This window comes from Phalacrocorax carbo, chromosome 17 (genome assembly GCF_963921805.1).
Source record: "Phalacrocorax carbo chromosome 17, bPhaCar2.1, whole genome shotgun sequence".
Classification (NCBI taxonomy): Eukaryota; Metazoa; Chordata; class Aves; order Suliformes; family Phalacrocoracidae; genus Phalacrocorax; species Phalacrocorax carbo.
This window is the reverse complement of record NC_087529.1, coordinates 9196123-9220127: the sequence shown is the minus strand read 5'-3', so window position 1 is coordinate 9220127 and position 24005 is coordinate 9196123. Positions and strand designations below refer to the sequence as shown.

Below are 24005 nucleotides of genomic sequence, written 5' to 3'. Positions count from 1 at the left end.
CCCATGTCAACACAGGAAATGCAGACCCAGCCGAGCCACCAGACTCATTCTTTTCTCCTCCTACTCAGCAGCACATTACAAGGCCACTAAATTAAAAGGAATGCTCTTTAATTCTTCAGCTTTCAACCCTTCCCTTCCCAAGCACTGCTTCTTTACAGATTTCAAACCAGTTTGACAATATACAGTTCTTTTGGTGTACGTGTGGGTTTTGGAGCAATATTTAACAACTAAATTAGATGTATGAGTAAAATATACACAAGGGTGTCTAGATATTAGGTGGGGTGTTATTATATAAAGACAAGAACAAAGCCCATTTATATTACAGTACGCAAAACCAGCATACAGATTTGCGCACAGGTACGCTGGTTATAAGTGAACTAATAGCTCAGGCGTTTTATGCAGCATTATTCATGACTTTCATATTAAGCCATCCATATTCTTTTAAATTCCATTTTATGTTACCCATATTATTTTTAATCTGTGCCATTTACGAGGCCTTAGTGGAAGAGGTCTGCAGTTATGTTGTGGTGAAGCCTCTGTAGCGTGTCCACAGACATGTGTGGTGCAGGACTACATTATGCTAAGCAGCCAGCCGTGAGCGTATGCTCTAAGTACGAGATCATCATTGCTTCAGACAAAGCATAGTGTAGCGTTAGCTCAGTGTCCTTATTGTTTGCCTATGTTCCTTGCAAGTAAGAAGTAGCTTGCTGGCCAGAGGCCAGCACTCTTCAAACCAATCTGCAAATGGCCTAATCAGAGCTGTGATCTGTTCTGTATACTCAATTTGTTGAGTCACATCAATTTGTCCAGTTTCCTCTCCCATTAGAAATATATGCAAGTGCCGTTTTCTAAACATATTAACTCTCTTCAGGCTATTTTGTTGTGTAAACAGAAAGACAAGTGACTAGGCATTGCAGGCAAGAAACTGATGTTCACCCTGGCCTAAATTCTTCACAACTTCACCGGTATTGTTACAATAGTTTTATGTATATTACATGACACCATTTTGAGAATTGTGCTATGCCCTTTTTCCTAGACAACTCCAGTTAATTGCAGTTAAAAAAGTAAAACTATACACTATGCAGGGGAAGGATGCTCTTCAGTTAAATAGAGAAAATGGGCCTTTTTTTCAGCCATGCTCAAAGACCCATCCAATACCTAGGATGCCAATGGGACTAACCTTGAGGTTGCCAAAGCCACAATTTATCAGTGGTCCCACCAGGATCCTGGGACCTTTGCTCAATTACAGATCAGAGATCTGTCACCCCTGTCAGCCCTCCAGCCCCGTGCTCTCCGAAAACCACGTCTGGAGCCAGCACAGGCTCAGGGCACAGAAGCCAACCCACAACAATCCCACCATTCCCACTTCTCACCACTCCTCCCCAGCTCTGCTTCTCTCTACTGCCCACAGGGAAAGGAAAGCTGGCCTCGAAACAAGTCCTAGGAGGACCCAACTTGCAAATTAGGAGGGCAATATAACTGGCTTTGCTGCAGGCTGCCAGAAACAACACAGACTGGTTAAGGTAACTTCAAGGTCAACATCAAGTACTGCTGTAGACATACCCTTTCTCTTGAATTTTCCGCCAGTATCTTCTGTCAGCCTCTCCCCATCACTTCTGTGAAGTACAGTCATGTTCTGGATTGCTGTTGTCCATCCCAGAACTGGTGTTTTGGATAGGGCTGTATACACTGTTTTGTGAAGCAAACCATAAAATAGGATTATTCACAGGCCACTGCTTCACAGGATGTTTTCTATGCCACCATGCACGGCTTGTACAAAGGTAAAGATTTTCGGCTTTCTTCCCTCTGTACAGTAAAAAATTAAGGCCAATATTTGTTCCTTTTTGTGTTACAAGATCACAACCAAGTTGCCAATCATCTGGCCAAGAGGGTTATGCAAGAGTCAGGTTTACAGTAAAGTTGTACAAATTTTATAGCACCACAAACACTTTAACTACCATGATGCTTAAAACTCAAGAGCATTTGGAGAACAAGGAGAGTTATTCAAGCTCCACACCATTTTGGCTGCATGTTTTCCAGGTGTATGATTTCACCACATGGAAAAATACAGCCATTGCCAAAGTGAACTCATAAAAACCTTTGATGAGTAAAGTTTGGATAAGCACAAATCATTTGAACCGACAGTTGGTCCAATTCTCAAAGGGGTTTGGCAGACATAATATAATTCGTGGTTTCACACACAGGCCATTCCCCCCTCCCCCCTGATCTTCACAAATTCGGAAGATGTTGTTCTAGAAGGTGCACTGGGTTGGGTTTGCTATGTTTTTCTTTTCCCCCGAAGGGTTAGGCACCACACTATTGCAACTCAAAGCCATTTGGGGCTGTGAGTAAGCTAGCAAACAGGTTTTCCAGAACTGTGTTTAGATAGTTGCATGATCTGCCTAATAGACGTTTAAAAAAAAAAAAAAAAATTAAACCCCAGGTCTCTCACCACCCATTTGCTAGCAGGCAGGTAATGTGAGGCAAACGCTGTAACAATCTCTTCCTCCAACACATTTGGACATGTTATTTCGAGATGTGTGGCGTCATTTAAGGCTGTGCCATGAGATAACGCAGTATTTACATCTCTGGGCTGGGAGCAATATTGCTACAGCTTTTAGACATTATTGACATAATAATTTCTTTGATAAACTATCTATCAAGTAATTGTCAAATTCGTAACTGAGGTAATGCCAGGGGCCAAGCAATACTACACAGTCCGAGAGGCAACTAGGAATAACGTTAGAGAGCATAAACACAATGAAGATGACTCCTGTTCCAAATGGCTTTTGTTAAGCCCTGCTATGGAGCAAAATGTTCATTTACAGCTCATGTGGTCTCTTCTCGTCCAAGCGGGTAGATTGGACAGACAGCAGAGGTCTTCCTGACTAACCTCTCTGTAAGCAAGAGCAAAACTTGCTCGCTCCTCCAGAACTGGAGTGAAACTCATCTGTTTAAATAGAAAATTTGGAATTTACCAGTAGTTAGTATGTTTTGGATACTTGGATGTATTTGAGCCGTAAGAATTCTGCGTTTTGCACAACATAATGCAAATGAAGAATGGGTAGAGATTAGGCATTTAATTTCTATAGCATGAATTATAGTTCTCAGTAGACTTTATGCACCTTATCTTCAACAAGTTGCTATGCCATCCTACACTTGGCTGAATGGACTTAGAACAAATAAGCAGGGCTTTTTCCCCATTTTTCATTTTATGAATTTTTCCACAGTTCAGAGTAATTGGTAAACTGTTGCTTGCCATTTGCATCTTCCTAACGTACACACCAAATATAAAATATTCAAATTACCTAAGACGAAACTTTTGAATGGCCAGATGAGGTGCTTCTGTCCCTTGCCCAGACATATAAAAGAGTCAGCTGCAGCTCCACAGCACAGATTTTTGAAATTCACTCTCAATGGAAGCTTTCCCATATTTCCGTATAAGCTTTTCCAATGAATGCTTCTGAAAATTCATGCCTGCAAAAGGATGGAATAATATGGGTAAGCACATACAAAGTGAGAGACAAACTGAATCACCTTTTTGTTTGATTTTTTGGGAATTTTTAGTATTTGCACAATTTGTCATAACCCTCCCCTTCTTCACCCTCATAAATCACACTTCCTCCTATAGGAACTTTATGGATGTGACAGAAGTTGCCCTCATGCAAGTCAGAAGCAAAAAGGAGACAGTTAGAAGCATGCACAACAATATCAAAACATCACTGTCCTCTCACATCTGCCTATGCGAGGGCCAGTTTTCCAAAGCAACCCCATGTATATAATGGTGTTACAATTGCCCTTCTCTTTCAAAAAGCCTGTGTTGCTTGGGCTGTTCAGGGCCTCACGTGTGCCACTTTAATGTGTACATTAACCCTCGTGCTGCAGCTGGTGAGGCTGTAAATGAGCTGGGCCTTCCCCTCCTTTCTGTAGGACTTAGAATACCGACATAACTCCCCTTGACTTCAGTCAAGCCCATAAGTCATAACATGCTTCCATGTTCAGCTTCTCGGTTTGTTTTTAAGTGATCAAGCTCACACAAGCCTAACGATTCCCTTCAGTTTTACAAGCATATTCATGTTTGCTGTCAAACGCATGAGTTAGTTTTCTGCAGGCTATTGCAAGAGAGCAACCATTAATTACTGCAACAGCACAAAATGCCTTTTTATTTAGAAATGTATTTCAAAATGTTTTCGGTGATTATACCATCATTCTCCCAAACTAGGTAGTCACTGGTAAACATTTTATCCCCTCTGAATTTGTAGAAGGTTGGTGTATTTTAATTTCCTACAGAATAATATTTCCTCCGCCCTTCCCTTTCCCTTCTGTGTGAACTGATTTTTACCTTTTTTTTTTAATTATTATTCTGTGCCTTTAGGGGCTTAATGGAAGATTTCCAAACATAAGTGTCTTAAAGGGTAACAGAAACGCACATTTATTCATTGCTGAAGCTTTACAACACAATTTGTTTCAGCAGAGAGAAGCTCAAAAATATGGCTTCCACTGAGAGCCCCTGGGAAAGGCGCTTCCCTTCACGTACTCACGATGGCACCAGAGCTGGTTGCTCAGAAGTTGGGTTCGCGGTCGGATACCCTCACAACTGCACCTTTCAGAAAAGTCTCAGCATTATTAAATGCTACTTAGCGTGATGAATGCTTTTGAGAATCCAATTTTTATTTAGCTATCTAAATTAAGTTCTGAAGTTCTTCCAAAACAAAGTTCTACCTCTCTCAAGAGATCCCAACCCCCCAGCTTTCTAACAAAAGAAAAAGTAGTTCAGGAAACAGAAATGCACATTTCAGTCCATTAGTTTCCTTTATGAAATTAAATTAATTATATATATTTATATAGTTACATTTAAATATTATACATTAATATAGTATATGCATTGTATAAAATTTTAATATATATTAGAGAAAAATTCTGTAGTCCCCCAGTAAGTTATCCTTTCCAATGAGTCCCATGTTTACATTCATCCCAGCTTTTTCTTTGGATGTCAGTGAGAACTGTCAATAGGACTTTTTGCAACATGGCAAATAATGACAGGGTCAATCCTTGAGTGACATCAGATTTCACAGATTTAGAAGCTATATAAAATCATATTTCTCTAATTAGCTATTAATCAAGCACCAGCTAGTAAACATTTAAACAGCTGAGACCAGATCCTCCCTTTAGAAAATTGCTTCCACGGACAATCAGTGTTGTAAACTTTTCCTATTGTCCTTTTGCAAGAAGAAAATACTGTTGTTATTGACAACAGCTACAGAAAACTTTACCTTTTCATCCCTGGTTACACACAAGCAATAAAGGACTGTTTATTTTGGTGAAAAAAGAGGCTCAAAACTCTCCTGTTTTGAGTTTGAAGACTGGTTACTGGGCAACTGAGACGCCATTCTCGGCATTGCTTAGAAGACGAAGGATGAAGACAGCCTGGAAATGGTGGCTTTGAGATGTCAGGTCTCCTACATACTCCGCTGCTCCATGCATTTCTAGATACACACTATTTTATTTACAAAAATCTCTAGCTCAGGTAACCTAACGGACGCTTCAGAGATGTACTACCACCACAGAAGTCAGATAACACCTTACATAGCGCCAGGTTAAGCAAAACAGCTAACTTCATTCAACACATGCTATCATGAATGCTTTCTATGAAAATAACCCTGTACATTTGGCTGGCCAAAGGGTTTTAAGCAACACCATACTGTTCAGTTTCTTTCACTTCACTTCTTGTTGGTTTGTGTGAAACCCTCAACCCTTACAGTGCACGTACTGGCTTCCTGGGTTTCATTTCCATCCAATTATTTGTCTTTTATTTATGAATGAAAGTATCCTTAGGCACAAGGTGTTGTCCAGATTAGAAGCAGGCAGAGTTTCTCAGCTGAAACTTTTATCCCTGCCCAAAGAAAACAGGCATATTTGGGTCAACAAAAACATTGCAAATTTATGTTGGATTTGTCACTTCAGCTGAAAAAATAAAAGTCATCAGCCTGAAAGTGCTTACACATTTTCAAACTGAAATTAATAAATTAATTTCAATTAACGAGAAAAGATTACAGGCACTTTAATGAAAGGAAGCATTATGTATTGAGTCACACAAAATATTTTATTCAGGCTGAACCAATTCCCTTTTTTGGTCCTTTCACTAGTATCATCATCCTCTCCTGAATCTGGGGGCTTTTTTGTTTTCCAAGAAACATTTTCCTCGCAGCTTGTTGGAGCGGACAGTTCAGCTTGTTTTGTTCCCTGCAGCATTTCAACTCCTTCCTGCCCCTTCCAGGACAATTTGTTCCTACCAGTATCAAGACTACTATTACTCAGAAACCAGAGGAATTCTTGCTGGAGAGAAAACTGTCCTGTTTGCTGGTAAAATCAGGGACAATCCAACAGGTTATAAGGAAGGGTAATATAATACAGCCATGGAAGGTCGTTTTTGCCCATGCCCAGCCTGCTGGGACAGGAGCCTATGAACGTACACCCTCCTTAGCCAGGAACTTTTTGACTTATTTCACCAAACAAATGTTCCTTAACTGAAAAAAAAAAAAAAAAAAAAAAAGGTCAGATCCCCCTCAGCCTCTGTCACCCACAGGTCAGAAACTGCTTAAAATATATAGACAGATCTGAAGGAGTTTAATGGTCTGTAATGACAGATACAGAGACCCTCCAGGTGCATGTCACAAAAATTAGAGCAAGCACTTTACAAGGAGATGTGGGAAGGGGATCCCTTCCCCTGTTCTTCACTAGAGATCCAGCTAATTACCTGCCAGATGGATGCTAACATGTTCCGAGGGGCTTATTGCACTGGGGGTGTGGGGGGTGGGGGTGGGGTGTTTAACACACCCTCCCCAGATATCTGGGACAGATTTGTTGCTGCCCCCTGCTCGTGCTTCATCTTTGATGTCATGTGAATGCTCAGGCTAAAACACCCAGCTCTCAGCTAGGATGTGATATGGATCCATTGGCCATTTCAGCAATGCATAGGGACATTTCTGCTCAATGATTTCCTCACTTAGCAGCAGGGAACTGGCCAGTCTGCTCAGCTGGGCTCTCTGGCTCGATCAGGGCCCCCTTACAACTGCAGCCCTTGAATAGCAAACCTTCCCTTAGTAGCCCCATTCTGCTGCACAACCATAAAATGCAGCCCCTCCTGGTCGGCACAGACTCCAGAGCTGGATACACAACAGGGCAGGACATGTGTCTGAGGGTGTTTGGCCCACAATAAGTCAAGGAGGGGGAGGATAGACTGCTAATGTCCATTCACAATGTTGTTTTCAGCTTGTAACCCATGAGAAAACACACAGGGCGTTATTCGCCTCCCAGTGCTGCTCTGTACCTCTCAACCTGGCTACTGCCTCTCCAGCAGAGCACATAGGGATTGCTTTCTTGGAAAGGGCTGGTAGATGCATGTCCCCTTTCTGTGTGCTGCAGCAACCACCTCTGAAAGAAAACAAGACCCATTTCTGAAACATTAGATACAGGGACTGTTAGATGTTCAGAGCCGCATGAATGGTTTCTTTAAGGTTTGTGACCCCGTGGGAGCATTCCCCAGAAACAGAGACTACTACAGAGACTTTGCAGCATGGCAGATGTGATCAGACCAGCCATGGTGTAATCACCCCAGCAGGAGCATAACAGAGCACGGAGGAATGTTTCCATGTCAGGCACAGTTTGGGACAAGATTACTTGCAAATCTGTGTACCCCTACTCGTTGCTTCTCAAGAAAGTCTCTTTATCAGGGAGGAAAAAACGAGACAGAGAGAAATTCTTATAGCAGAAATATCTCTGGGACTCATTCCTAGCACTTAGAATCATAACCAAACCATCATCTCACAGCCACTGCTGCCACGCAAAGCGCATTACACCCTGGCTTGTAGGATTACAGGAGACCAAGTGTGAACATGAAAAAATGCTCCCAATCTTAATAAGGAGCTCATCCTCTCACCAAGGCATGGTTTAGACTGGCAAATTTTGTCCTGTTAAACTGAGCAACATCACAAATTACAGTGTGCAACCATTAAATCGAGACCACACCCTGGAAGAGCGAAGGGAATTGATGTGCAGCAGCATGACAGAGCCAGAGAGTGGCAACAAGACAACAATTTCTGTCACATGAAAGCTGCATATCAGAGTTTAACTTGTCTAACCAGCTGCTCTACATCACATCAAGGATACAAATCTACCACGACCCTAGAATTTGTGCTCTCAGGTCTATGTTTCTGGGTTTCCAGCATTTAATGTATGTCTCAGGTGGAGCCAGCAAAAGCTCTTGTAAAATTGGCCTGCACTCATAGACCTAAGGTGGTAATTCACCTGGATAATTTGCAAATGGGAGGTTTGAGGACTGGCATGGTGGCATGAAATTCACTTCATCATAATCTGCAGGTGATCAAATTCAGATACCTGTGCACGGTCTTCATGGACCCAAGGAAGTCAGACGAATCACTGAAGATTGAGGACAGAATTCAATTGAGGAAGATAAATGTTATTATTTCTGGAATCAGCAAGTTTTCCTGGAAGTCTGCATAAAATCTAACCTTACATACAGGTGTTGCGGAACACAGAAGACACAGGAAAAGCTGCATGGAGAAACTAGCATGTGATCTCTTGTGCAGATATAATACCATACCCAGAAATACGCAGGCAGATATCCCTACTACAGGACAAAATAAACTATTCCAGCCACACCTCATCGGCCACACTAGAGAGACCCTCCTTTAGCAAGGTATTATTGACTAAACAGAGAAGTTTAAACACCAGAGATCCAGGTAGAGGCCACCCTGGCTCAACGGCTCCCAACGTACTGTTGACCCAGAGCTAAACTAATCAGCCCATCTCCTTTTAAAGTGTTCTCAAATGGCACTTGGCCATGTTACTCCACACCAGAGAACTCTGAAGCAGACTAATTACACTGACACGTGTTTCATTGAAAATTACACTCAAATGCTATGGACTGCAAGAGCTTACTTCCCTCCCAATAAAAAAGGCCTGATTCAGGACTCTGGGCCAGCTCCACTTTAAAGTCAGTATAATTCTGCAAGTCCAGGAAGCATGGTAATAGAGAAAAAATAAACTTATTTTTGGCACACAGGCCAGATTCATTTTGCTAGCAGTCCCCCTCTGATGCTGATGCAGCCCAAACGTGGCTGATGAACCTCTTACAGCCTTGACTAGCTCAGATGTGGGCAGGAGGAGGGAAAGAGCAGCATTATTCTCCATTGGCGACAACAGCCCAGAGGCAGAGCTCAGCAAGAATTTTAAGTTGCTAAAATATTAAGCATCAAAGTGAGATTCTGTCCCAAAACTTCCTGTGGGTTACATTTGCACCTCAGTTTCTCTACCTGTAAAATAATAATTACCCAACACACCAGTTCTTGTAGGACTTAATTAGCACTTGTCAACCTCTTAGAGCTCCTCAAGGGAAGAGGAGCTGTGCACCACAAAGTACTAATTAATGGAAGAATCCTTTGGAACAAAGTATATGATTCCGTTGTTGTCAGATGTAATAGAGTCATAAAAAAAACAGGGCTGGAAGGGATATCAGAAGTAACCTAGGCTGTTCCTCTGCCCCAAGGCATGATCAAGTATACCTAAATCACTTGATAGATGAATACCCCTAAATCTTGGGATGCTCAAGCTGGGGATTAAAATAGATAGAGGTGGACTCATTACATGTGCATTGCACTCTTTGGCTCTGCTGAATGCAGATAAATAATCCCTCACACATGGCACATGGGACCTCTCTTAGGTGGTCTCTGCACTGGCCTGAAAGAGGCTTCGCTGCACCCGCAGTGAAAGTGTGCTGTGAGATCTACGATCTTTCCAACTCGTCATTATTACAGCTCATGCAATACAAAGCCCCATTGTAGCATACAATCCCCAAATCTCAAAATTGGAATTAATGAGACACACAAAATGTGAAAAGGACCTCCAAATGGGGAATGGAACAGAGAGGCATCAAAGGGTATGCTTATGGTTATGTGGGGCTTCAGCAAGAACCAGAAGTTCAGTGCAGATCACCCAAGTCTCAGGCATGGCTGAATTGCAAGACTTCCCTTCCATAATACCTTCAAATAAATTTTGTTACATTCTTCCCACTTTCCTCCCCCCTTTCCAACCCCAAGAGTTCATCTAAAGTACAGTTTGGCCTAACATATAGTTCAGACGTAGCTACTGAAGTACTGCACAGCCTTAGGTTTAAAATCTTTTTTGAAACTGCAGTTAGGTAGGTCAGAGCTGGAACATTAACTACACAAAGATTTTTAGAGGTTTTTAAAATGCTTTAATTGTAAAAATGTATCAGTTCAAGCTGTCTCTCCAAGACATACATGCAAAGTACAGTAGGAGATATCTTTTATTTTATTAACTTCATACAGGAAAGCTTTTGAAACTTATACTTTCTTCATGAGGCTAGTGAATAAAAGCTAAGCTAGGCAACTGATACAGCACTTCAGAAGTTTATTAAATTAACCAATTATACTGAGGCAGTATTCAATATACAGAGGCCAAGGCAAACAACAGAAGGTGGAACACACTCCTGGGGCTGAGACAATAATGTTGTGTCAGCATTTCCATTATGAAGCTACTTCAGAGTTACTGTGGGAGGTGTGCAATTAAAAAAAAAAAGCTCAAACCACTGAAATCAGTCATTCTAAGGGATTCCCAAACATGCCCAGGCGGATGGAAGAGCAAACGCAAACCAGTCTTTCACTAATTTTGTCACTTGAATTAGAAAGCAGGTTTGGCCCAGAGAAACAGGTTGGCACATTACACAGGAAACAAAGAAAGGCTGGTTCTCTGGAGCTGCAGAGTACCCAGCATAAGGGAGCCCTGTTCTTGGTTCCTTGAAAATCCAACCATAATGAATGTGATTAATCGAGTCCAGCATGTTTGCACGTTTGTGTGGGCTGAGACACAGAGCTTACTCAGTAACGGAAGGTCTTTGCGGTAAGGCTGGCATCTTGTATAACATCTTACCCTCAATCGCAGTGTCCCTGCATGGCAACATAACGCAGACTGTAAAACAGGACAAATCACAAACACAGCAAAGCCATTTGTATCAGCAGAGTTGAACCACAGAAGTATACCTGACTTGAAGATCTGTCATCTCTTCAGTGCTAAACAAGGACCAAAGTGAATACTTTTCACAATAGGGAGAATCAAGTGTGAGCTGAACTGCCCCAGAATTTTGGGTACTCAGCATCAGGCTCAGAGCCCAGTGTAGAAGATTGCTCCTTCCCTGTACAAACAGTGCAGATTCTTTGAGTAACAGGTATTCCGTGGTTTCACGTTACATTTTGCAGCACATGAAAATCTCTTCATGAGGTGCAAACCTTTTCACACAGCCCCAGAACAGCTCACAGAAGCTGGGGGGGGGGGGGGGGGGGGGGGGGTAAAACAAGGGAAAAAAAATAAAAGAAAAAAAGAGATGGATAATGGAAACACTGACACAACATTTACTGTAACAGCATGATCAGCAGCAACTATAATTCTCCTTCAGAAAGTTACACCCACGATGCTTACTTTGGCCTGTATACCTTGTATATTGCCTTGGTCTAACTGGTTAATTTAATAAGCCTCAGAAATATTTAGTTGCCTGGCTCAAAAAGTTGGACACGATTTAAAACCGGGTAGCCTGGCTTGTGACCACAAGTTGTTCTTGGGATGGCATATCCACTGTTCAGTACAGCACCCAGCTCTGCTCTAAGGGCAGTTCTAGCTGTGTTCTATTTCTTCCCTGGAAGCCTAACAAATCCAGCTCCGTTCCCAGCACCACAACGCAGTCACATGGCTCTGGATATGAAAGCAGCTTGACAAAAAAAGGTTAAATTGAATTAGCTGAAGCCACTTAGCTTTCCGGCTCTGTGACAGAGTTTAAAAGAGGCTAGGAAGTGCTGGGAAAGCTCACGGGTGTGAGACGGGAAGAGACAGGATGCCAATGGCAGGTAAGGACCAGCCTGGGACTCAGGATACCCACTGCTATTCCTGCCTTTGCCAGTGATCTACCACATGGCCCTGAAGAAGCCACGCCACTTCATGTGCTTTTGCTTTCCCCTCTTGCCCTTTTTCTGCTTTGATTATCAAGTTTTCCAAGTGATTGCATCACCTTTGTACAAAATATGCATTTGCATAACATCTCGCACAAGGCCCTGATCACAGCTGGGGCTTCCAGACACAAAAGTTATAAAGAAAAATATTAACAAATTCAATTAGCTTAGATGCCCATTATGGCTGTTTTGTAACCCACTTTTCTTCATTAAAGATTCTACTGTGTTGTTTTGCCAAATGACACAGAATAGATGAAGGTCCTGCGTGGAAGATGTTGGCCGATGCTGTTCCTTGCAGGCAGAACCTAAGGGGCATCTTGGAGATGGAAAATGGATGGACTATTTTGTAGGCTAATAGCAAAAATCCAGAACGGCTGTATAGGTCTGACAACCTGACAAAGACATTTTTCTATCCTGAGCTGTAGTTTCACTAGATCCCTTCTCTTCACAGGACATTGGTGCCTTCAAACCCAAATTCATTGGTTTGGCCTCATGTGGACACACCACTCAGTTCTAATTTAATCGAAGACTGTGATTGGAAAAAACAAAAAGCCTTTTGGATTATTCCCAGAGTTAGCATTACTTCTACACAATGTGTCTCACTTTGTACTCATCTCCAAAATGGTGAACAGCAAACAAAGTGAAAGAGGGGAAAAGAAATTAAGACAAGTAGTGACCAATCTTGCACACCCCAGGTTTGCAGCTAACATCTAACCAGAAAGCTGCAAAAGAGGCATCCGAGCCAGCAATAGCATCAGCAGGAGCTGAGCTGGAGCCTCAAGTTCTGGCAGTAGCAGTGGCAGAGCCCCAAGATCAACACTTAGAAGGAGTAAGGCCAGTGGCGGCAGCCCCTCGGGCTGTCCAACAGCTAGGATCCCCATCTCTTTCAGTGGGGAAAGCACAAGATTTCTGGGTACACCTAGCAGTCTGCCTTACAACCTGGAGGAGGGAGGAAAACTAGCTGTAAACTTGATCCCCTTCCAAAGCACCACAGATCTAAAAACAGAGGCAGGAGAATGAGACAGGCAGTATGTGCTGCTTAACAGCAGGAAAGAAATAGCATCAGCAGAGATGCTGCTTTCTTACACCCATTCCCTAAGCTTGGATTTTTGACATTTGTCTTGTGAACTTAACATGCGAAGTGGGTTTGAATGAGGTCATTCCACACAGCCTAAGAAATAATAATGGATTTACAAGTTATCATCATCTACCTTGTAATTCCTGCAGGTCTTGAAGACTCCTCTGCAAAGCACCTACCTGTATGGTGCCAAGAATCCTAACAAAGCGTTGGGACTAATACAAAGAGAACGAGAGGAGCAAGTGCAAAGCAACTTGTTCAAGACTTTATTAAGCCAGTAACAGACTTTGGCTTTCTTAATCTCCACGTGGTGTCCTACATCCCCACCCCTGATTCCTCAGTGCATCCGGTGGCACACTGCCAGACAGTACGATTCAACTGAGAGAGTCAGTGTTGACCAGCTCCCCCAGAGCTCAATGCAAATTCTGCCACAATTTCTGCAAAACTTGCAATTTAGGTTCTTGCCAGCCAAAGTTGTCACATTTCCTACACAAGTGTCATAGTACAACTGCTGCATTAATAGCACTCCCCGTTTGAGAGCTGGAGTTGTAACACATCGTGCTGTGCAAAATGCAGGTCCTCTAGCCGTCTGGAATAAAGTCCTCCTCTACTTCCTCCAGCTGAAGATGGATGTTCTCTTCTTGATCTCAGTACCTGGAAACCCAGGTTTTGGTCTTCTCTTCTTCTGTTTTGAAATTCTTAATATTAAAATCAAGGGTTTGCCCTTTTAAAGGGGAAAAGAGGCTGGAATGAGTAAAATAGCCTTTCTGTTTAATGGTTTGCTGCACAGCTGGCTGCGACAAAGTTGGTTATGATGTCAGATTCCTGGTGCTTTAACACAACAGGGCTGTTTCCCCTAAGTATTTCTCTAACTAAGCAGAGCTCAAAGGTTTCCTCCTCCAACAAACACCTGAGCAGAAATAACTCACCCACTGTGTTGGCAACTGGCACAGATCTCTCATCCCTAGTGCCAAGCCTATTATATTGTTAAAATACCAAGAGGGGAATTTTCCTTCTGTGACTTCCAAAAAGGTTTGTCCATCCATATTTTGCATAAAAAGTAGGCTTATGCCTGTTTTTTCAAGGGGGAACAAGAGGTGAATTGGGGTAAAGCATATTTGTAAGACAATCCGTACAGCAAAGTAATTTTTTCAAGCTCATAAAACATTATAATGCATCTATCTCTAATCAAATAACTTTTTTTCTGCCTGACTTCCTCCAAAAATAATGTATATATGATCACGGTGTGCATGGGCATGCATCTCTAATAACTTTGGAATGAGTTGGTTGCTTTCAGCTCAATTTGATAGGGAGACAGGAGTTTCAGTGCTGTCACATTGCTACAAGTTTCATGAAAATAGGCAACTGGATAGAGAAGAGAGATCTAGAGGCCAGAAAGCTGTAGCATGAGTTCACTCAGTGTCAGGCACCAGAAAATGACATTGTAAAGGCACTGACACATGGAATAGCCTCAACGGAAGGTTACAATCAGCCAAGAGATAGAAAGCCATACTACAGGAATATTTATTTTGAAGGGCATTGTAACAAAAGTCACCAGTCAAAAAATTAATGGCCTTCAAGAAGCAGCACTGAAAAGAGCAGACAAGACAGCTAAATACTTCAAAGGAAGCCTACAAGCAAAGGTACTGTTAATTTTAACTAAACCCTGGGCTGGACACTCCTCTTGCACCCATGTAATCATTAATTTCAGAAGAGTGACTTCTGATATACCCCACAGTAAACCACAGATCATACAAATCCACTCTTTATTGCCTGAGTAGTGCCCTTTAGAATCAATAGGATTACTCATAGTGGTAAAGTTAAGCACCTGTGAAAGTGTTTGCAAGAATGAGGCCTAAGGCCTTGTCTAGGCACAGCTTTTGTACTTGAAGAACTGGTTCACCTAAAGGTTTGTTTTGTTTTTGGTTTTATTTTTAAAGAAAACAACAGCATAATTAAAGCCATACAACCACTTTAAAGTGGACAAGTTTTTATTACTATAACGGGAACTTCCAACAGCACAGCCATTCCCAGGTCAGCTACGCTGCTCCAGCTACACTCACACTGTAGGGAGTTTTGTCAATGCCATTAAGAGCAGCCCTAACTTTTGCACCTGGAGCAGCTCAACAAGGAGATGCCAGCCCACTATGTCTACTCAAAGCTCTCCACGTAATTAATCCACAGAAAACACCTGATGGAACAAGCAACATGGGCAAACCCACATTTGAAGAACATTTGGTCTGGACAGTGTCAAAAAGTAGGAACTTTTTTCCCCCCATAATTTTCTTCCTATCCCGTGCCTGTGTACCCATGGGGGGATGGGGACGGTCCAAAAACACAAAACCAAAACAAACCACAACAAAAAACCCACAATCCCAAAAACCCCACTAATGCACACCTAAAAAACTTCGAGCTTAGAATTTCATGTGTGCAGAATTAAGGAAGGTGAAAGAGGTCAAGATTGCCTCGCAAGAAGGCAACAAAAAGGAGTGTCCATTCTAAGGAAAACACCCCAAACTTCAAGGGATGCTAGGAGGAAGAGGGGGTGGAACAGTGAACTAACATGTTTAGATTGCTAAGAGGTTAAAAAAATTGTCACACTTTCAAAGAAAAAAAGACAAAAGACATTAAGAGTAAACAGGAAATTTGGGAAATCTATTTCACTCAAAGTAGCAAACATCTGGAATAAATTGTCAAGAACTTAAGACCATCAAAGCAAAGTATTAATGAGGTTAAGAGGCAGCTAGACTGGAGGAGACTGAAGAATACAGTGACAAAGGAGAGAGGTGGAGCCAAGATAAACCTAGAGGCATGCTTATTAGCCTAAAGGGCTTTGTTTCTCCCTCTGCCCAATACTTCCTTATCTTCTCATTGCTCCAGGGTTAAAAAGGGGGTTTTGTGCTGCTTTTTGGTTTATGGAAAGGAAATAATACTTTTTTCCCTAGTAATTTTATGCTGGGATCTGTGACACAGTACTTCATTGTGGAGCCTCCAAATTTCTAAGTTTAACTCAGAAAAGTACAAGAAAACTCAAGACACACTACTCCTTCAACCAAGGAGGGCTTTGTGAAGCCTGGAGACCTTGTTCCTCTCTTTCATACTTCAAATTAATAATAATTCTTACTTTTGTTATAGAATGTTCCTTCAAGAAGAAAAACCTCACCCCTTTAATAAAAAGGATTTAGTAAACATCTCCATGGATTCAAAAGCTGGTTTTTAAAAGACTCATTTGTTTTAAAGTAATTCAAACCATGCTAAACAACACCTTTAAAGATGACAAAACCCAGTAGGCATAAATGAATAAGGAGTCTAAGAAGGAAATACTTAGCGTGACTTATCCCTTAATATCCAGATCCCTCTCTAGAAGGGATAATCAGAAAGCTATGTTGGCCCTTATTCAAAAGAAGAGAATGGTCTTCCATCTCTGCCTGGACTGTTATTAACTATATTGGTTACATTCATGGTCATTAACATCCTTTAAAAGATGATCTTGGGATTTCATTTTCCACCTCCCATTATTGAGCAATGGAATATTCATAAAACAGTAGATGGAAACAACTCAAAAGAAAAAGAAACCCTCCAAGTTCCCATCTCTGCCAGTTAAATTAAACTGAACTGAGGATTCAACATGAAATTGATTCAGGAGCAGCAGTATATATGCACACACATTAAAAAGCACACTGGGGGAATATAGAATAATAAAACATGCACTTGCCTGTCCTCTGCTCTAATAACCATATGGAAACTTCAGCCAAACCTGACAGAGTGGGAGAGGTTTCAAAGATACGAAGTTCCTGTGGGTTTCAGAGGATAGGCAGCTGGGTAAAGGATGAAGATGAGCTTAAGAGCCCCACCAAAGTGCTTATTAGACATAAGAGAATCCACACCAGCCTTCATTACTTGCCTAACAGCACAGGGCCTGCTCATGCCCTTTGTTATCAGCCAAGCACCCGCATCTGAGGAGTTAAAGTTTTATTGGGAACATCTGCTTTTGTCTTTGCAACAGTGCTGACTGGCACTTACTCACAGAGCACCCCATGCTGCCCCACAGCACCAGGGTTTCATTTTTAACCCAAAGCAAAAGAAATATGCCTTGATACTTGCAAGGAGCAAGGAGTTAGTCCAGAGGAGTTTTGAATGACTGGATGCATTCAAGTTACCCAAATCTGTTAGTGAATTTAGCCACCAGCTAACATAGTGGTCATGAGTGAGGGGTGTCTCCTTCAGGAGCCAGTTGAGGCCTAGCTCCTCGCTTCAGCAGTCTGAATTGTCCTCTGGGCCATCCCTCACTAGAACGACTATAAAGAAAACAGTAAAACCCCTATTCCTTTCTTCAGCACTTCAATTAGATGCTACAAATACACACAGCAGTTAAACTGGCCAAGGCTTCTTATTTTTATCCCAGTTCTAACACAGACAATCAGTGGGAGAGGGGCTCCAAGGCACTCCACTCCATTTTTCTCCACTGTTTTTACCTTACCATTAAAAAGTAATTAGAGGGAGCTGGGGGGGGCAGGGGGGAAGAATTAAAAGTTTGCTCTGCCAGCCAGGCATATGGACAGGCAACCTGGCCAGACCCTGCCAGCGAGAGCACGCTGCCCAGCACCTCGGTCCCCAGGGCTTAACCGATACCAGCCTGATACACACAGGCGCAAAACACAGGAGATCTTTAATGCTAAAAGCAGGCAGTTGTTTTTACAGTGACTGAGGGGTGCTTTAATGAGCACACTGTGTTGTAGTGGCTGGAAAAAGGTGATAAGCTTTATATGTTATACGAAAAGCCAGGGGGTTACTTTATATAATCAGACACAGCTGACTAAACAGGGCACTGAAAGTCATTCACAGCCAAGGTAAGACAAAACAACAAAACCCCCACAACCTTCCTGTCCCGCCTCCCCCAAAGAACCAGTTCCCCAGGCACAAACCTAGGGTTGATCTGAAGCTTCAAACACCCTAATTAATATGCTGCTTGGAAAAAAACACTGGCTCACCTTGGCATGCCGAGGCCTCCCCTCCACATTGGTGGTGCAGGAGCAGGGGCAGGGGCAGGGGCAGGAGAGCCAGGACTGTGCACGGATGCAGAGCAGCCCCTGCGACTGGGCCCAGCAGACTCTCGTCCTGTCCTTCATCTGGCAGTGGCTCCTGGGGGGCAGAGTGGAGCCTGTTAGCATTAATCCCCCACACCTGTGGGGCTGGTGGAGCACTCAGAGCTACCCTCCCAGCCCCACACAGCTGTGGGAAGGTTCCAGGTGTCATGCCATGCTTTAACCCAGGAACAAAACTAAACTTCTCCATCTTTTCCCAGGAAAAATAGGGCAGCACGCAGTATTTCAGCATTGCCTGCACACTGCCGTTTGTACAACTTGGGTGAACTGTAACACCAATTTAGAAAGAAATCACTGATATTTCCTTAAAGATTTTCACAATTTCAGATGAAATATGGATACTTGTACTGCTTCAGCATTTGATTCACACTAGTATTATTTTTCTAAGCATTAAGTTCTGTTACAGCCTTTACACCCTCAGCCCAGTTGGGAGGGCAGAGATCCTTGCTGAAACTAGCTAATTCCCATTCTCCAAATAATTTTCTGGCTCCTATTTAAACCGTGTCCTTTTTATATATGATAGCTTAAAGGCAGTAGCTTACCAGTAAATTAATGGAGACGTATCTCTTTCTGGCCTGTTAGAGGAAGCCTGCCCCACTCTCTCTCGTAATGAACTTTCTACTCATCACAGCTGTGGTGGTATCTGCAGCTTCCAAAACTTAAAGGGATAAGGTAGGAGAACTAACATTACCTGCCATCATCCCCAGTTTTCTGTAGAAAAACTTATTTTTGAACAATGTGAGCCTGTGACACACTGAGTGACCCCAGTTTTCAGTACAGTGTGGGTAGGTACATGCAGGAGGACAAAACCAATACAAAGCAGGAATCAAAAGGCTTTCAGCAACACTCTGCAAGTCAGCTAAAGAGGAACCAGCTTTGCCCCTTCCCAAGCATGGAGTGTGATGTGGTTTATCTGTGCTGTGCATGTATATACAAACTGGCTGCTACTTGAGCTTGGCGAGTAGCTTTCACAGCTACCCAAATAACGATATGTCTTCTCCAGAGGTTGCTTTTTTTATGCTCGCTGGTAATAAAAAAAGAGCAGCTGTAATACTTGTAGCAAATACCTGACCAAGACTGTCAGGATTCGTTGGGAGTCAGTGTGCAGGACCAGCATCTGGAATAGCAATGCAGCCAATGCCTGCTTGTCAACAGGAGACATCGCTGATCCTGACTCTCTCCCTACTTGTGATGTGACCTCAGCCAAGACTGTTCTTACCTTAGTTTTTCTTTCAGTCCTCTGGCTGTTTGGATCTCCCTTCACTCACATACATAAGGTCTCTTAACCCATGAAAGGGCAGATACTATCTTCTAACTATTGTAACAAAAAATTCCTGCCTCACCCAGCATCTGAGCTCTGTATTCCTGCTGAAGCAGCAGACCAAACACTGATCTTGCTAGTATATTTTGGGGAAAAAAGAGATGTTCCTCAGGTCAAAAGACACATTAAGTAATCATTTAATCATTTAAACTGAAAGAGACAGTCACAAATAGCAATGTTTCCCCAGATAAGGACTCAAGGAGGTATTGCCATGCTTGACCTTAAATACCTGAGTTAGCATTCCTAGACCTTTGCTCTATAATCAGCTGAGTCAGACAGATGCTTGCAGAGGCTGAATCAGAGGAGAGATGAACTTAAGTGCCCTGAAATACTCTTTCAAGGACCTCTTGCCTTTCAGTCACTGGAGAGAAGTCCTGCAGAGATAAGCCTCCTTGAATATACACTAGATTGAAGTGGCCAAGTTAAGCCAATATACATGAGAATCCCCCAAGTTATATAACTCTTAACAAAAATTTCCAGGTGTGCACATTAGAAAACTGTTATTTCAAATACTGCGCCCGCATGTGCTTCAAGGATCTAAAGTCTGGCTCCTTCAATGTGAAATCCCTCTTACACTTTCCAAAGACTTGAGTTTGGAAAATGGCATAATAGCATGTTGAAAGACAAGGGACCTCAGACGCTGCAGCGGTACAGCAGCTCTGTGCAGCATCAACATGCCCAGAAGTGTTCCATAGCAAGTTGTGAACCCCAGCCACATAATCAGAGCTGTGGGAGTTGGAGTCTTTTCTGGTGCAAGCCATGGGCTTGCCTTTAGGAATCGAAGTGGATTTGCTCTTGCCTATAAACCAGGCTTGCTGAAGCTGGCTTTCCCCCATTTGTAACAGGGACTCCATTTTCACTGGTTGTAAGCATTCATAGAATGACTTAGAGAGATATGGCTCTCTGTGGTTCATGGATAACATCTTGCTGATGACCACCTGAATTTAAACAGAATGATGGGGAAATAAAGCAAGGCCCACAGGTGAGAAACTTTTTCTGTTAACCTACAGGCAGGTTAAAGACCAGTGACCTAGAGTACAGTTAAAAACATGTCCAGCATTAATTATCACTGCTAAAATCAGAAGGCATTTCAAGGATGATAAGGGAGAAAGCAAAGGAGGAGGAGAAGACTGTCCTAGGGTCAGATACTGTTCAATATTAACAATTTGGAGAGCAAAACAGAGAACACACAAAATTTGTGGATGATGGACTGTAAGTTAAGGCAACTTATGTGGAGTTTGAAGGACAGGGATAGAATTCAGAACACCCTTAAATAGAAGGGAAGATAGAAAATCAACAAGAAAGAATTAAAGATCAGTGCAGATCGTTACATGTTGGAAGAAAGGCATCAGTAAAATTCAAAGAGTAATTGGTTAGGCTGCAGTTCCTCAGGAAAGGCTCTGAGGTTCAGTGCAGCACAGATTGATCATATGTCAACCCAGTAAAAGCAAAGTGTCATTGGGGCTGTATTAACAACTCTGCTGTATGTAACATCACAGCATCACAGATTTATTGAAGTTAGAAGGCACCTATGGGGATTGTCTAGACCAAACCTCCTGCTCAGAGCAGCATCAGCTAGAGCAAGCTTTCCAGGACCATATGCAGTTGGGTTTGAAATACCTCCAGCGATGAAGACTCCATGGCCTATCCGGGCAACCTGCTCCAATATTTGACCACTATCACAGTGAAAAAGTTTAAATGTAATTTTCTTAATTGCCATTTGTACCCATTGCCTCTCATCCTGTCAGTGGACACCACTGGGAAGAGCATGGATTTGTTGTGCTCAGTCCCATCATCCAGGTCATTAATGAAAACATTAAACAGTATTGGCATTGTGTTTTCACATAAAAACCTCATACTTCAGACAATCTGCACCTTTTCAACATTAGTGAAAATTCAAGGTATATCCTCAGATAACCTATGCTGGCACATTACCAAGGTAACAGAGGCAGAGCGGAATCAGATCTAAGGAATTTTCTGGGAATGATAGAACAGGCTACAGGGGCATCAGAAGGAAGCAGTTACGAAGAAAGAGAGGTCTGGAATAAACTTCTACCCATATTGCCTAGAAACATACACAACCTTCACTGCTGCTGAAACACAGTGGGGGTTTTTTGCTTTGTTTTTTTACGGATAACCAACCCCTGAAATAATTATTCTGTTCTGGCTGGTGCTGGAATTCTGTGTCCAAGTTGGCATACCATGTTTTAAGGAAAATATGCACAAATTTAAGGTAATCCTAAAGAGAGCAAGAAGAATTAGAAGTGTAGAAAAGATCGCTGAGAGGAAAAGTTGGAAAAAGAACATTGAAAAAAAAGTTAACAGTCTTCCAGTGTGCTAACATTCATTACAAAGAGGATGCAAAGGATGAAACTGGCTTAAATTGCAGACAGAAATATTTAGGTTAGATGGTAGGGGGAAAAATGCATAAATGTAAGGCTAGCTTTGGACTTGAGGCCACCTAGAGAGTTTAGACAGGTCAGACAAACATATCTAACAACAATCCTGCCTCCAAGCAGAACAACAAGCTGGGGGAAACTCATGAGAACCTTTCTCTGCCTTTTATGACAGTATATTTCAAAGGGTGCTCTACCCATTCACAAGGTTTCAGAAGGGTTTACAGGATTAAACATTTAAGAGTTAATAAAACACATTATCAATTCTACACTGTTTCTTTGTTTTTTCCCATCCAAATAGTAATTGTTTGTGAAAGGGCTGCCACTAAAGAGCAACTGCCAGGGTTCAGGCAAGTTCAATTCCCATCTGATCATTTTAATGATGCTTGGTGAGAATCTGTTTTTGTGGAATTAACCTCGGCTCTTTGTTCCCTTTGGTTATTTGAATCTGCATCCAAACCCCATAACCACAACTCTATGTCCCCAAATGACAATGGGGATTGAAATTAAATTGGGATTGATAAAGATTCTGTGATATTTTTATGATATTTATCTGAACATCTGTCCTTCTCTCTTATAGAAGGGGAGAGTTACAGCTCCAAATTTTCTTGCATGATGGTCCAAGAGCCCAAGGTGCAGAAGTCTAAATGAGCAACAAGCTTAGTGGTATAGCCTAACCCAAAGCTTTCTTCGAGCATTCTGGAATAGCCACATCTGCTGCACTGCCCTTGACATGCAGAAATTCTGGGGCAACAGATGGGGAAAAAAAAAGGGAGAAATGGATTTTGAACAAAGAGAAAAGTGCACCAATGAAGAAGGAAGCAGCAGAACCACAAAAAACCTGAAGGCAAATAGGTAAGGCCCCATGGAACCTGAGGTTTTATATAGCCCTTGAACCACTTCAGAGAGTCATGAGAGCTCTGGGTGGTTGAGAGTACTCTGGTGGTGCATGAATGTTTGGTAGCTGCTGGAAGACCTCACAGCCTGCATCCTCCTTTGGTCACCATCAGGAACCAGAAGGCATTTGGACTGAATTTCAAGCAGAGCTGCTGGTCTAGCTTCCTCCAAAAAGCTACCCAGGTTGCTCTAGGTAAGTAAGGGCAATCAAGTGTTTTGCTTCAGAACTGCACTACTCCAAAACAAATTGCTTGTATAGACAAAGCCTAGCTCAACCTAGTCTGCACTAAGGTGGTCCTATTTTCCATCCTTCCCACAGTTCCGTGCTCCTGCCCCATCTGCAGCTGTTGGGGAGCAGAAAAGGCCAGCTGTTCCCTAAGGAACAGGGAGCTTGCAGTAGGTCATGGTAACATGGCCAGCAGGAAAGTGGCCTCACTGATACCCAAGCAAGGCAAGCCCAAAGATGGTAGTCAGGTTCAAGAGTTCAGATCATCAGGCAAGTCTATGATAATGAGGCAGGTCCAAGATCAAAGTGAAAAGGTCAAGCTGCAGGTCAGGGTTACACTAAGCAACGGTTACTGGAATCATATGCAGTTCAGCAATTGCTAGGCATGTCCACAGTAATATGGAGAGCCAAGGAGTAGTATAGGTCCAAGATTGTAGCTCAAAAAAGGTTTGAAGGCTGAGCTTAAATGGGCCCATGGGCACCTCCCATGGGTGGGGGTTCCAGGTGAGATTTGTTAAGGCCACTGTGGCTTATTAGTGCACTCAGGGATCTGACAGGGACAGACAGGCAAGAAAATTTAGGGAGGTGATGTGATTGAAGAGCAAGGAGGTGTTGTCTCAGTTAGAACCTGGTATGTATGTATGTATGTAGTCTGGTGCTGATGGGAAGGAAGGAGGGAATGAATGTGGAACTGCTCAGACCAGACTTCCATCAGTTCAAGGTGCTACAGAGCTGCACTTGAAGAAGTCATGTAGCTAGATGGTAACAGATGAAAAAGTGCGTGCTTTGATGGAAAAATGTGACCTCATATTTGAAGAACACTATCCTCAATGCTTTTGTCTACCAGCTTGCATGAGGAAAAATAAACCTCTCTAGACTGAAGGCTAAAGGTAGCCCTGAATGTTATTTTATCTAGTCTTCAGTCTCATTCTGAAATCTTT

The 24005-nt window shown here is 42.5% G+C and overlaps 1 long non-coding RNA gene across 1 annotated transcript; it reads right to left on the bottom strand.

The window, feature by feature from the left end:
• Window positions 1-1571: 1571 nt before the first annotated feature.
• LOC135316034 (uncharacterized) lies at window positions 1572-18256 on the bottom strand. The gene is made up of 3 exons (XR_010375497.1): window positions 18111-18256; window positions 3309-3477; window positions 1572-1689 (listed from the first exon to the last, which is right to left on the bottom strand). It is a non-coding gene; the product is annotated as an uncharacterized LOC135316034 (long non-coding RNA).
• Between the last annotated feature and the right edge of the window lie 5749 nt (window positions 18257-24005).